Raw genomic sequence first — 14,451 nt, 5'->3', positions numbered from 1 at the left:
GACAAATTATATCTGGACAAATTATCCAGATAATTTGTTTATGACCTACCTGTTAAGTAAGTCTTGAACACTCTGGACTGCTATAACTGTAATAACTTTGACCCCTTCCCATGTCTTCAGTGAATTTCAGAGCAAAAAAGTTTTACTATTATTGCTCTTTTACCTTGAGTACAATTTTTACAGATTAATAAATGTATGTAAAATGATTTTAAAGGAGCCATAAAACAAAAATCTGCATATTTGGGTTAGGCTCTATTATCATAATTTACTGTGTGACTATAATAAAACCCCCTAAGTTGTTTCTCTTTATTATTTATTCATATGTTAAATGGGGATAATACTCCTTTTACTATAAAGGTTTTGTGATGTATGTGTGTGTCTTAGCCAGTTCAGGCTGCTATAACAAAAATATCATAGACTGGGTGGCTTAAACATAGAAATTTATTTCTTGCAATGCTGGCTGCTGGGAAGTCCAAGACCAACGTGTGGGCAGATCTGGTTTCTGGTGAGGGCCCACTTTCTGGTTTGAAGAGGGCCATCTTTTCCTTGTATCTTCACAGGATGAAGAGCAGCAAGAGAAAGCAAGCTTTCTTGTGGGTTTTTATAAAGGTAGTCATCTCATTCATGAGGGATCCATCTTCATGACCTAATCACCGCCCAAAGGCCCTGCCCCTTAATATCAGCACATGAGAGTTTAGAATTTTAACATGAGTTTTGGGGGGACACAGACATAGCTCTGTGTGTGTATGTGCATGTGTGTGTGTGTGTGTGTGCATGCATATGAGAGACTGAAGTTAGACCATGTAATTTATACATGCAAGGCAAAAGAAGAAAACTATTTTAAACACTTCCCGCTGGGCATGTCTTGTTTTGAGCATGCTACATATATTATTCCATTTTATAGTATTGTCACTCACATTCATGAAGAATATTATTAGGAAAATTATCCAGTTCAAATTTCTAGTTCACTACTTTTTTCTCTATCTGATTCTATGTTTGCCAATCAGGTTTTTCCAATCAAATTCCAATACCTTGATTCTGTTCTTCCTCACAATGGCCTGTTGTTGGTTTAGGGATGCGATAGCCTCTCTGATCTCTTGTAGGATGTCAATTACTTATAGATTTTGATGTCCTTATCTGCTCTAGAGACTTTGTCTCTACAGATGGTAATACTCCCAACTTTAGAACTGGGAGCCTTGCTTTTAAGAGTCTGGCTTTGCTAAAATGTGTATTAATTTTTGGTTATGTTCTTGTTTTTGTTCTTGAGTGTTTCTATTTGTGTATGGACATCTCTTGTCTTTACTGCTTGTAAGGAAGGTTAAGGATATGTGGGAAGGTAGAGTGTGTAAATAGCTTATTTTCTGAGCTCACGCTATTCCTGTTATGTCTGGGTATCACCTGTCAATGGGATGCAGCACTGTGTCTCCAACCCATCATCAGTAGGTCCTGGTGGTAAACATTTCTGCTGTCCTGTCTTGCCGCAAAGAAAACAGGAAGACTCCTTTCCCCATGTCATTTGCCTGAGTCTTGCTTCTCTTGTTTCTGAAACTGGAACAGACCTGAAACTGCTTTCAATATTTGAAACAGTTCTTTTTTTTTTTGAGATGGAGTCTTGCTCTGTCACCAGGCTGGAGTGCAGTGACGCAATCTCGGCTCACTGCAACCTCCGCCTCCTGGGTTTAAGCGATTCTTCCGACTCAGCCTCCCGAGTAGCTGGGACCACAGGCACGTGCCACCACGCATGGCTCTTTGTGTGTGTGTATTTTTAGTAGAGATGAGGTTTCATCGTGTTGGCCAGATAGTCTCGATCTCTTGACCTCGTGATCCGCCCACCTCAGCCTCCCAAAGTGCTAGGATTACAGGTGTGAACCACCGCGCCCGACCCGCAAAAGTTTTTTTTTTTTTTTTGAGACGGAGTTTTGTTTTTGTTACCCAGGCTGGAGTGCAATGGCGTGATCTCGGCTCACTGCAACCTCCGCTTTCTGGGTTCAGGCAATTCTCCTGCCTCAGCCTCCTGAGTAGCTGGGATTACAGGCACGCACCACTATGCCCAGTTAATTTTTTGTATTTTTAGTGGAGACAGGGTTTCACCATGTTGACCAGGATGGTCTTGATCTCTTGACCTAGTGATCCACCCGCCTCGGCCTCCCAAAGTGCTGGGATTACAGGCTTGTGGACTGCTTACCTAGCTGGTTCTCAAATGCTTCAGGTGCCACAGCAGATTCACAGGGCACCACGGGATGTTTAAGCAATATAAAAGAAACAGTGATATTCACTATCTGTCAGACACTGCAGGAACTACTGGTGAAACAGCCAACTCACAGTTTCAGCGTTAGATCCTGCTACATTCCTTTGGATGATACCATATTTTTGTGAAGCTGATATTATAGAGGTTGCTGTGGTTAAAAAAAGTATCCTGTGAAAATCAATTTGAAACAAGATAAGGATGACAATGCCAACTTCCAAGGTTCGAAAAGTTGTGTACACATCCTACTAGTAAATATTTGTGGTTATTTAAGAATAAATATTTTCCTTTCCATCATATGCATTGCCTTTTTAAGTGGCTACAAAATATTTAAGATACCAGTACTTATTAAGTTGTTTGTACCTAAATACTTAATAAATGGAACTGCTGGGTATTTTTTTTTAGTCCCCCGGGCATGGTTTAAAAAATTAGTAAGCCACTAAAGGGGATGTAAACACAAAGGTCTTAGGAGCCTCTGACTTTAACATTTTTCATTGTAGTTTCCCAACCAGTTGCTCTGGTATATGCCCAATAAATATTTTCATTCATAAATGTTGAAACATGATTCATGATCTAGTTTGAAAATTTATAACTTTTATGAATTTATCTCTTTTTCTGCATTGAGCTTTTTAATAAAATAGTTCTTACCTTTAGACTTGGGAAAAACACTGAAGACTTCTCTTGGCCAATAAATGGGAGAAGAAATAACCTCTCCATCACTTTTCTTTCTGGATTCCCTCAATTTGGCTAGCACTATGCCTGGAAGAAAATTCAGGAATGTTTAGTCATATATTTCTGCTTGGGCAGACTAGACAGTTGTGAGAAGGTCAAATGAAATTATATTTACATGACATAAAATTACGATTAAAAATTCTAAATCAAACTGGTTATTAGTCAACACACCCGCAAACGGGCATGCACACACACACGCACACACAAACACAAGCACTGGCAGGCATGTGTGCACACATAAACACAGCCTGACCCACCCACAAGTACAAGAAGGCACAAGTGCCATGGGGCAGAGTTGCCATCACCTATGCCATTAGGAAGCTTTCTGGTTTTGTGTCAGTGGATGGGATAAAACTTGGAACATATTCCGGTCCCTGGTCTTGGCTATAGACCCATTTCTCTTACGGATGCTGCAGCACCTGAAATCAGCTGCACTCTTTCTCAGTAAATTGTCTAGTGGTACTAATCATACAATATTTTATAGGAACTTATTAGTTTAGTTTACCAGGTGAACTTTAACATAGAGAACCTTGAGCACAGAGGCAATGGAATAGGTAGATTTTAAGGGGTGGGCAGGATGAGAGAAAAGTTTCCTGATTATTTTCATGTAGTAGCACCCAGGCATCCTGGAATTAGATTTACAACAAACAGAGATGATGTATAAACCTCAGCTTCATCAAGAGTAGGTCTGGTGTCAACTTCGTGTGTCTCTTTGGGTTTATCCTTCAAATTCTACATTCTTAACCATCCAACGGACTAGGGAGGTAGAACCTGATCCTTTATGAGAACTGTATATCCCAAAGGACCATGAGATGAAAGACTTCTTTTGTACCTTCGAAACTTTCAACAGAAACATTCCAAACCTTTTATAGTGACAATCTAATCAATATCCAGAAATTTTCTAAAGAAAAGAATAGTAAAACTCTATTATAGAAATTGGCATCACTAAATTGGAATTTGTGTTAATTCACACGGGAGCCTCTCTGAGGTGACCCATGATTAGCAAAACAATTCAAGTTAGAGTAATAGTCTACATAAAGTTTCAGTGAGAAAAAATGTGGAACACTTAAAAAACAAAGTGCTTGAAAATATCCTGGAGTTCTTCCGCCTGCATTTTGTTGATCTAAACAAAATTTGTATGCTAATTCAAACAATAATTTAAAAAATACATAATGTGATTATGATTTCCATTATTTCTCCTCTTTCTTGGAAGGCAGATTGTTGCCCTATTGCTCCAAAACTAGTAGGGTATCTTGATTGATAAGAAGAATGCTCCATTTGTTAGCGTAGTTTGGTCCACAAGTACTTTAGAGATGGAAAACTTGAATATATTTACTTAAGGGATACTTACACGTAAGTTTCCTAGTTTGGCTCATATAATTGGTCATGCACTTTTATAACTAAAAATATAAATAAGTGAGTAAGTTCAAAATTTTCCAGGTCATGCTAGCTGAAGCGTTTCCAAACTGAGATAGTAATCTTGATGATAAGCCCAGTTTGGCAGGCTCAGTTCCATATGTTCCATTTCTTGTTTAAATATTTGATTTCTTAGAACTTGGGGATGAGAAATCTCTCACTTAAAATGTAGTTATTAGACAAATGACAGACTACTTTGTAAAGAAATCCTATTGTTGCTATGCTTCATAGCTGTCAGCAGGTTGAAGTATGCTGGGTGAGGTCCTTAATGTGTTTGAGCTTGTAATTCTCTATTTAGCAACTATAATCATTTCCCTACCATTGCAGCATTGCGAAAAAATAACTGCTGAGAACCAGCGAGAAAAGTTCTGATTTTCTTATTCTGAGGTAATATTCTTTTTTAGAACTATGGATCTGAATAAGAAAAGCAAGTGAGTCAGTAGCAGCTCAAAGATGATTGAAGTACCGCTCTCGTTTTACAAAACAGATACATTTTGGTTCATCTTTCTGTTCATTCTTTTGCAAATCTGTTTTCTTTGTCACATGCATACCTTCTTAGTCTCCCCAAATGCCAATTATTTCTCACTACCAGTGATATTTTTATTTGGCCAGTGCACAATGGCACGTTCCATTTGCAAATGTTATTTTGGGGATGAGGAAACAGACCCAAGTAGGAAAGTCTATTATTTATGGTCACACCTAGTTGGTTGGAAACACAGCAGGAACAAGAACCCACTTCTGGCTCCTAATCAAGTTCTCTCTTCTGACTTCAAAGCTGAGTTCCTCCTGATATGATTTCAAAATGCCTAACTATTGCTTAAGTTTCACTTTCAGCTTTTGATATAATTTGACCCTGAAAAGGCAAGTTAGATTGTGTTGATTCGTGAGCAAACAGCATAAAGAAAGTGATACATGTATTTCAGAGATAAATATGTTTAATTCGAAAACAAGTATGAGTCCCTATGATAGGAACCTCACTACTTCCAAAGGAAGGTAAAGCATAAGTGTAATTTTTCATGCTCTATTGTTTGGGAAATGAATTATGTATAAATTCTTCCTAAAACAGCATGACAATTTATTGACATGCTTTCAATGACTTCCAGGAGAGTGTTCTAAGATACAAGGCTATATCTGTATGTAATCATAGAATTTACCATTTTAATGTAGATTTTTTGTAGGACATCTTATCAGGCCAATTTGGAATGACAGTGGTATAATCAACTATCTTTTTTTATCTGTTGCTTTGTTCTATGGAAACAAACAGAAGCAAAAGGACAAAACACCACTTAATTGATTCAGTATGAACGCTTTAAATATTCTCTTCAGAACCGGTTCACCTTTTTTGTTGTTGGTTTGTTTTGCTTTTTAAATCCTTTCTCTCTCTCTGTCTCTTTTTCCTTTCAATAAATGTGAAATATGACGTAGAATGTACAGTTTTTATGAGGTTTCCATTTATGTCAACTCATTCTTGCCCATTCATTATTTATTTGGCAATTAAGGGAATCTGCACTGCTATTCAGTTTATTTTGTCAACAAGCATTTGTTACAAGGCTTTTGTTACAATTTTCCTGGGTTCAAAAGAAGTGGAAATCCTGGCATATTCCTGAGAGCCATAACATTTAATAACTCAAAATGCTTAGTAAATAATATACTAAATTATTGAGATTTTTTTCTGTGTGTGTAGGAAGGTATGGTTTTATTAGAAATGCAGTCACAAGGTGGGAGGAACATAGGAGATGCATGTAAAATACCATCATTACAGAACAAGTTCAACATTGACGTTTTGATGCAACATCATTGTATTTGAATAGCCAGTGACTAGTTTTACTAAGTCAAGCTCCAGTCTTCATTTAGGGATTAAAGAATAAACTTTTTCACTCTGCTCTTCATAAAAGACTTTTTCAGTTATGAGTCCATCTATAAAAGCCTAAAAGATAAGATCTGATTCATTAAAAAACTGTAAAACCTTGTTCATACAGATGAATTTCATGCATGTTATCTACATAAGTCTTTTAATATCTCTAAAGTTTCAATAATCTAAGCTTTGTGTCTTTCATTCTTCTAAGATAATTCAATGTCTTATATTCTGAATGACACAACCAAGGAACATTTGATAAAATAAGTTTTATGTGTTATTTATGAGGAAGACACTTAAGGATTTAAATAAGACTTTAAAATATTTACATTTTTACTTCTGACTTTTTGTTTCGCACTTTTTTTAAAAAATGGACTTTTCTTTTATATTTGATGTAGGTTTCAAACTTTAGATTTATAGTTCAACATTTCACAACAAATTTTGTAAATATTCGGTGGGGGCTTGGCCTGAAATATAAACACTTCTTGCTATTGAAGCACTGAAGAAAAGCAGAACCCCTCATTTATTATGAGACATCCAGAAGACTAAAGAGATTTTGAACTTTTTTCTTTATTCTGGAACATCTTCTTCAACAAGAAAAATGAAATGCCATCATGCTAAGGTGAATCATAATAAATGTTATGTCTTGTTTGACACTGAAAATAAATCCAAGTAAGTTTGGAGAAATATTGGTGGCTTTTTCCCCCATAGAGGTTTAGATCAGCTTTATAAATTAAACGGTATGCGTTGACAGCTCAGGGCAGTAAGTAAACTATTCAGTAGATAATCTCCATAGAAACAAAAAAAAGTTTAAGCATCTCAATCTAAAATAGCACTTCTGGAATCAGCAGTTAGATGTAACAGGAGCAAAGCCTTCCTTTCTTCAAATTAGCAACAAAATTACCTTTTATTTTAAAAAGTTCGATATAAAATAACTTAGAAGCATCAGGTAAGTATTAATGGTTGCAGTGGTAATCTCAATATAAATTTTCCCCCTGAAATTGTCTAGTAATCTTTGCTGACTTTCAGAGAGTACTGCTTGTTTACCAGACATTTTTCTAGGCATTTTACATGTATATCAGCTCAGTCAGTCCTATACCAATGAAAGGAGAGTCTATTATCCCCATTTGACAGATGAGGAAACTGAAGCACAGAGAGCCATTGACCCTACATAAATGGTGAAGCCTGGGCTCTGTGGTCTGTCATATTCATTAACTAAACCATGTGGCTTCCCTACAGCACAAACCTGCATGAACATTTGTAACTTTTTGGAGGACAAAGAGACAATATTATTTTCAATTATGAAATCTTAATTCAGTTTTAATCATCCATCAATCTCTGGTGGCGTAATTTCACAGATATTAAAAGGTATATTCCCTAAGATATACTTGCACTTGAACAGGGGTCCCCAGCACCTGGATATGGCCTGTTAGTTACTGGGCTGCACAGCAGGAGGTGAGTAGCGGATGAGTGAGCGTTACTGCCTGAGTTCCGCCACCTGTTAGATCAGTGGAGACACTAGATTCTCATAGCACAAACCCTATTGGGAACTGCACATGTGAGGGAACTAGGTTGCATGCTCCCTGTGAGAGTCTAATGCCTCATGATCTGTCACTGTCTCCCATTACCCCCATATGGGACAAGAGAGTTGCAGGAAAACAAGCTCAGGGCTCCAACTGATTCTACATTATGGTGAGTTGTATAATTATTTCATTATATATTACAATGCAATCATAATAGAAATAAAGTCCACAATAAATGTAATGCATTTGAATCATCCCCAAACCAACCCCACCCTCTGGTCTGTAGAAAAATAGTCTTCTGGCCAGGCATGGTGGCTCCTGCCTGTAATCCCATCACTTTGGGAGGACAAGGCCAGGAGATCAGGAGTTCAAGACTATCCTGGCCAACATTGGGGAAACCCTATCTCTACTGAAAATACAAAAAAAAAAAAAAAAAAATTAGCTGAATGTCATGGCACACACCTGTAATTCCAGGTAGTCGGGAGACTGGAGCTGCAGAACCTCTTGAACCTGAGAGGCAGAGGTTGCAGTGAGCTGAGAACTGAGTGAGACTCTGTCTCAAAAAAAAAAGAGGAAAGAAAGAAAAAGAAAAACAGTCTTCCATGAAACTAGTCCCTGGTGCCAAAAAGTTTGGGGACTATTGCTCTAAAGCCTGCAACTGCCTAAAATGCACATTCCCCCTCCTTTGGTGATAAAGGCACTGTCGAATATAGCAGGAAATCTTGTAAATTGTGAAGGGCAACAGGCATGTATTAGTTTTTATGTTTGTTTAGCTAGTGTAGAGTATTTGGTTTCTCTCCTGCAATTCATGCCCATTTGTAATCTGTGAATGTAAACTTATTTGGAAATAGGGTCTCGGCAGATGTACTTGAAGATGAGGTCATGCTGGAGTGGAGTGGGTCTTAAATCCAATGTGACTGGTGTCCTTATAAGAAGAAAATTTAGACACAAAGACACTGGCACACAGGGGAGTGGCCATGTAAAGGGAAGACAGAGATCGGAGTGATGCAACTATAAGACGATGAACACCAAGGATTGCTAGCAACTACCGGAAGCCAGAAGAGCAAGGAAGAATTCCTCACTAGAGCCTTTGGAGGAAGCACAGCCCTGCTGACATCTTGATTTTAGACTTCTAGCTTCTGGAAATGTGAGAGAATACATTAATATTGTTTAAGCCATCCAATCGGCTACACTTTGTTATGGCAGCCATAGAAACTAAGACAGCTAGTAATCAGCACCCATTGCCACCAGAAGAGTAGAAAAAAATCTAAGGAACAAGTACAGTAGGTGGATTTGAGCAGTACTGCCTGGGGTTGCTAAAATGTCTCAAATTAAACTATGAGTTGGAAGAGCACTGGCACTTAGAAGAAGCCAAATTAAAAATGTGGGAAAGGGACAGAAGAGCAAATCCTCAAGGGAGAACTAAAGAGTCACCCTCTCGAAGCCTTTCCAGCCTCACAATCCTAACTAGGGCTTGTCTTACCAAAAAATAGAAGTCTGCAAAGAATTAGTGAGTTTTACTTTATCCCTCCCCGCCTCTTTTCCAGAAGCATTCTTCAAAGGTACACTATTATGCTGACATTGTTTACTAAATTAATCAGAGACAGTGACAAAGTCTTTTTCATCTCTGTACCCATACTACAAAGCACATACCAGGAGACTAGGGCTGGGACCCAATCTACGCACAAAAATTACTTCCTCTTTGCGTCTGCTGCCTGTGACATTGGTTTCTCATTGGATAGAGCCTAATCTGCATTTGGATAGAGACTCGTTCACACGTTTCTCTCAAAATCATCCTAAGAACTGTCCAAGGTTTGAGCATCAGATACTATGCTACTGAATTCTAGCAGCTTTCACTGCAGTTCCACCTTTTCTAGGTGGGCCAATATGTTGCTGTAAATTTTGTAATGTTTTCTTTTTTTCTTTCCTTCTCTCTTCACTTGCCACGGTTAACACTTTTTGTCCAAAATAGAGCCCTTGGTATTCAATATTTACTTATTAAATAGTTAACTATCTTTAAAAATATGCCAGGCATAATTTTAATCTTAGCAGTACTGCAATGAACAAGACAGCCTCTGCTGTCATGGCATTACTGCTTGGTAAGGCAGACTGACACATAAAAAGGCAATTATAATTCAGTGGAATAGTGCTGGAATGGAATAGAATAGTGGTAGGAGAAACTTTCCTGTTGGAGGATGTGGGTTTTAAATACAAGTGAGCCCTCGAATTGAGATAGAAAAGCATATGAAAAACAGTTTACATGGAAATACAACTGGTTATCAAGCACATTGTCTCATTTCTTCCAAATATACTATAATTTTCAAACTATGAGCTCTTAATGGTAAAATTTTAGCCCTTATAGCTGGTCATAGAAGATGCAGTTTTAAAATAAATGGATTTTTTTTCTTTTAGTTTTCTTAAATAACTTGAAATCAGTAACCACTGACTTTGCTTTTTGTGTAGCCAATCTTTTGTCCACCTCTTAGCCTGGAAATCATGTTTTCTTCTTTGAATTTGGTGACAAGTTATTTTGGTGGAACTTTAGCAAATCCTAATAAAGTATCACTCTATGCTGAATTTTGTCTTTGGAAAAACATCACTCAAGAAGACAGGCAAGCTCCCTGCCCTCCTTGCAGCTTGCTGTCTTAGGAAAATAAAGAATTGTCTTTCTCAGAGAATTACTTGCATCCTCATTTGAATTGCACCCAAGCTTTGCTTAAGGAGATATGATCATAGCTATGAGATGATTTAAGGTAATTCCACCACAAAGGCAACAATGGTTGGAAATGGAAGTGTTCTGGTTGTTTTCGTTTACTTGATGTCAGTCAGCAAGCACTTGACCTGAAATACCCTCTCCCTTGATCACCAATAGAAATTAAACCAAGTGGTGGACTTCGTCCAGTCTGTAAATATTTGAATCTTTGTAGCTGCAAAAAACAAAAACAAGAGCAAAACAAAACAAAAAAACAACCAAAAAAAAAAACCCAATTAAAAGCTCAAAAATATTTAATTACTTTCCTTTGAGACTTTAACTTTATTCCTGTTTATTACTCTTAAAGTACTGCAAAGCACAATATTTTTTATTGGTGACAAATTGCCCAAACTGTTGCCCGAGACCTGATCTCCCTCACCAGACATGGCTGCATCCCAGCTCAAAGATGATGGGTTCATGCAGATGAGATTATGGGTTCATGCAGATGCATTACATGGCTCATGAATTTTCACTTGAAATCTTGGCATTGCATGTGGCTCAATATGTAGTTAGGGCTTAATTCTCTGACTCAGTTCCTCCTTAGATCATGTTGGTGGAAATTTGGTACTTGGTGTCTGAAGTCATTTACATCATGTGATTTGTGGGTCTAAGAGAAAACTTTTGTCTAGATCCCTAGCTTCAAATCCAAGTGTCAGAAAAAAGGGCCTATTTTTAACTTTCCTAATCACCTTTAGACACATCACTGACCTTTGTACCTTAGTTTTCATGTGTATTAAACAGAACTATTCATAGCTTTGCCTATGTATGGAGTTCAGATGAGAGCCAGCTCATATAAGATAAGGGTTAATTATTGCTGTCAAAGATAGTGGCAGGATCCACTGGCTTCATAATCACATTTTATTATCTCTTTCTTTCCCAGCACTTCGTGAAGTAGTGTTCATTGATTTAAATTATTTGAGTCAGAATAAAATTAGTTTAATGTGTCATATCAGTAAGGAAGCATGTAATGACAGATTTGAATGAAAAATAATATTAAAGAGTCTGTGAGATCCTTCCTGCCTTATCTCCTTGTATATAATATATGTAATCATGTGCCTGTGTATAAATATATAATCTCTTAATTATTAACATTTCAAAAGATTATTTGGCACTTGCTATCAATGAGTCCTTGCAGGAACCTGGCACAAGAATGTATATAGAGATAACAGGTGATTTGACAAAGAATTTTCGAGGCAAAAAATGTGTCCATTTCTTGCACATAAACCTCAATCATGTGTCCTCTTACTCCTTTACTGGCTATGAATTATAAGAAGAAGAAAAATGAGGAAAAAAAGAAACAGAAATTTTCAGTATCTACCATTTTAATTTTCAATCCCAAAGATAAAAATGTTTCAATGTTATGATTGGTGGGGAAATAAGTGACTTTAAATTATGTATGCATAATAACATCATAGGGGCTGGAGAGCTTTTATAGGTAGGCATGCTGCACAAAACTATGGAACCGAAAGTGGCAATGCTTACTAACCAATGAATATATGAAGGTAAATTTATTCCTTTATAAGCAAGACACTAATAAGTTATGGTTCTTATACAACCTAGATCAGATTCAATAATACATTTGCAAAAGGTTACATTTTGCATGTGGGAAATAATTGCATGGACACTAAGAATTTTACTTCCATCTGTGCGTGCTTTGCTGATATACGAGCTTTGGTAGAAGTTCAACCACAAGAGGCTGGTGGGGTTAGATAAATTTTAGGTGACATCCAAAGCATGGTTAGTTAGAACTTCCCCCAACAACCTCTTTCCACACACACACCCACTTTCTCCCTCTCTTATACAAACATTGTATATTTGACATTGTCACAATTGTAGGTTAACAAAGAGTCTTTGCTACCTTTTAGGAAAAATGCAAAAACATTTGAACACATATATACAAATAACAATTCTTACATTTATGGGCCACTTATTCAAGGATCTACTAATATTATTGACTGTTTTAGATTTTTTAGGTATGTATCATAATCTATTCAAAGTTTATGTTTAATTTTTCAGTAACAAAAGGTAACAAATATACTTTCAAAATTGAAATATTCCTGCAGTCTAAAAGAAAATATAATCAAAGCTGGGCTTTTACGCTAATTATCTAAACTGAGAATTTGTTTACTTTACTTTGGGAACAGATGTGATTCATCACAGTAGCCCATAAATATGGTGTCAGAATGTTAGGCTGATCAATGAATATAAATTATTAAAAAATAGTGTAACTCTAAGGTCACCAAGGAATCGAGCTTAGCATTATTTAAAAGGAAGACTTTCCATTCTTAACAATATATGTGCATACTTAAGAATGAGTGGTTCTATTCTAAATGGAATTTCTAGCCTTCAAAGGCAGACTTGTGTTTGCTCATAAGAATAAATGATAATTCTTAGACTCTCTTTCAGCAACTTCATTAGGGATAATTCTTTTAGATTTCTTACATAATTTTCTCTGGTAACTAAAATGTGTCCACATCCACAAATTCTTTGTTGCTCCTCCCTTTAAAAGGTATAGACTGATTTCCCTCTCCTTGAATGTGGGCTATTTATTATATTCAGTCATTCACTTTTAATGACTAGATTTGGGGCAACTGATTGTGTGTGACTTCCAGGGCTAGTCCTGAAAGACACTGTCACTTCTGCCTTGCTCTCATTTGGACTATCTGATCTGGGGGAAGCCCAGCTGCCATGTTGTGAGGACACTCAAGCATTCTGTGAAGAGGTCAACATGGAGGGAAACCAAGGTCTCCATGACAACTAGCACAACTCACCAGACACGAGGTCAGTGTGTCCTTCAGCCTCAGTCAATCTTCTAATAACACTGTAGCCTTGGGGGTGTGTTAATTGTGACCTCACGAGAGAGCTAGTTAAGCTGCTCTTGAATTCCTGACCCACAGAAACTGGGTAAGAAGTGCTTACTATGGTTTGAAATCTCTAAATTTTGGAGGAATTTGTGAATGGAGCAATAGATAACTAAAAACTAAAAACATTTATTTATTTATTTGTGCCCAGGCAAGGCTGGTGAAGTGGAGAACATCTTTCACCTTTACCAGTAGCAGCCTGTGGGCATTAGCAACTGTAGAGAATAACTCTATTGGTGGCAGACCAGCAGAAAACATATTTTAGGAAAAGAAGGATCTTTAAATTATAATAGGCAGACCAGGCACGGTGGCTCACACCTGTAATGCCAGTACTTTGGGTGGCTGAGGCAGGTGGATCAGCTGAGGTCAACAGTTCAAGATCAGCCTGGCCAACATGGTGAAATCCCATCTCTACTAAAAATACAAAAATTAATGGGGTGTGGTGGTGCGTGCCTGTGGTCCAAGCTACTTGGGAGGCAGAAGCAGGATAATCCCTTGCACCCAGGAGGTGGAGGTTGCAGTGAGCTGAGATCCCCCACCGCACTCCAGCCTGGGTGACAGAGCCAGATTCTGTCTCAAGAAACAAAAACAAAGACAAACAAACAAAAATTATAATAGGTAAATGGTTGCCAAATTCATAGTGTGTAACTTGGCTTTTCTGCTTTGCGCATCGCCGTCATGCTTCCAGTAATGAGACTGCCATCAGTCAGGGCATAGATACACTTCAAAGCCTATAAAAACGTTGAAAACAATAAGGATTCCAAAAATTGTGAACAAAAGAAATAGAGTTAAAAAATAAAAATTTTACATCATGCCAAACTTAAACAAATAAAAGGAAATTCCAAAATAGACACTAGTAGTTAATATAATGTTTATAGAATATCGCTAATCAACTACAACTTAAATAAACTCTTCTGATTATATAAAATTATAGTGAACGCAGGATGTTGTGCAAGGTAAGAGTTCCGGGGACCTGCAAAGGTCCTGAGTGCCTCTGCACTTATTATTTCTGTATAAGATAAATTCTATATTTATCTATATTTCTATTTGTGGATGCCCCTGGAACA

This window comes from Callithrix jacchus, chromosome 2 (genome assembly GCF_049354715.1).
Source record: "Callithrix jacchus isolate 240 chromosome 2, calJac240_pri, whole genome shotgun sequence".
In the NCBI taxonomy this organism is placed as follows: domain Eukaryota; kingdom Metazoa; phylum Chordata; class Mammalia; order Primates; family Cebidae; genus Callithrix; species Callithrix jacchus.
The sequence above is the reverse complement of the archived record's forward strand: the minus strand, read 5'-3'. Positions refer to the sequence as shown.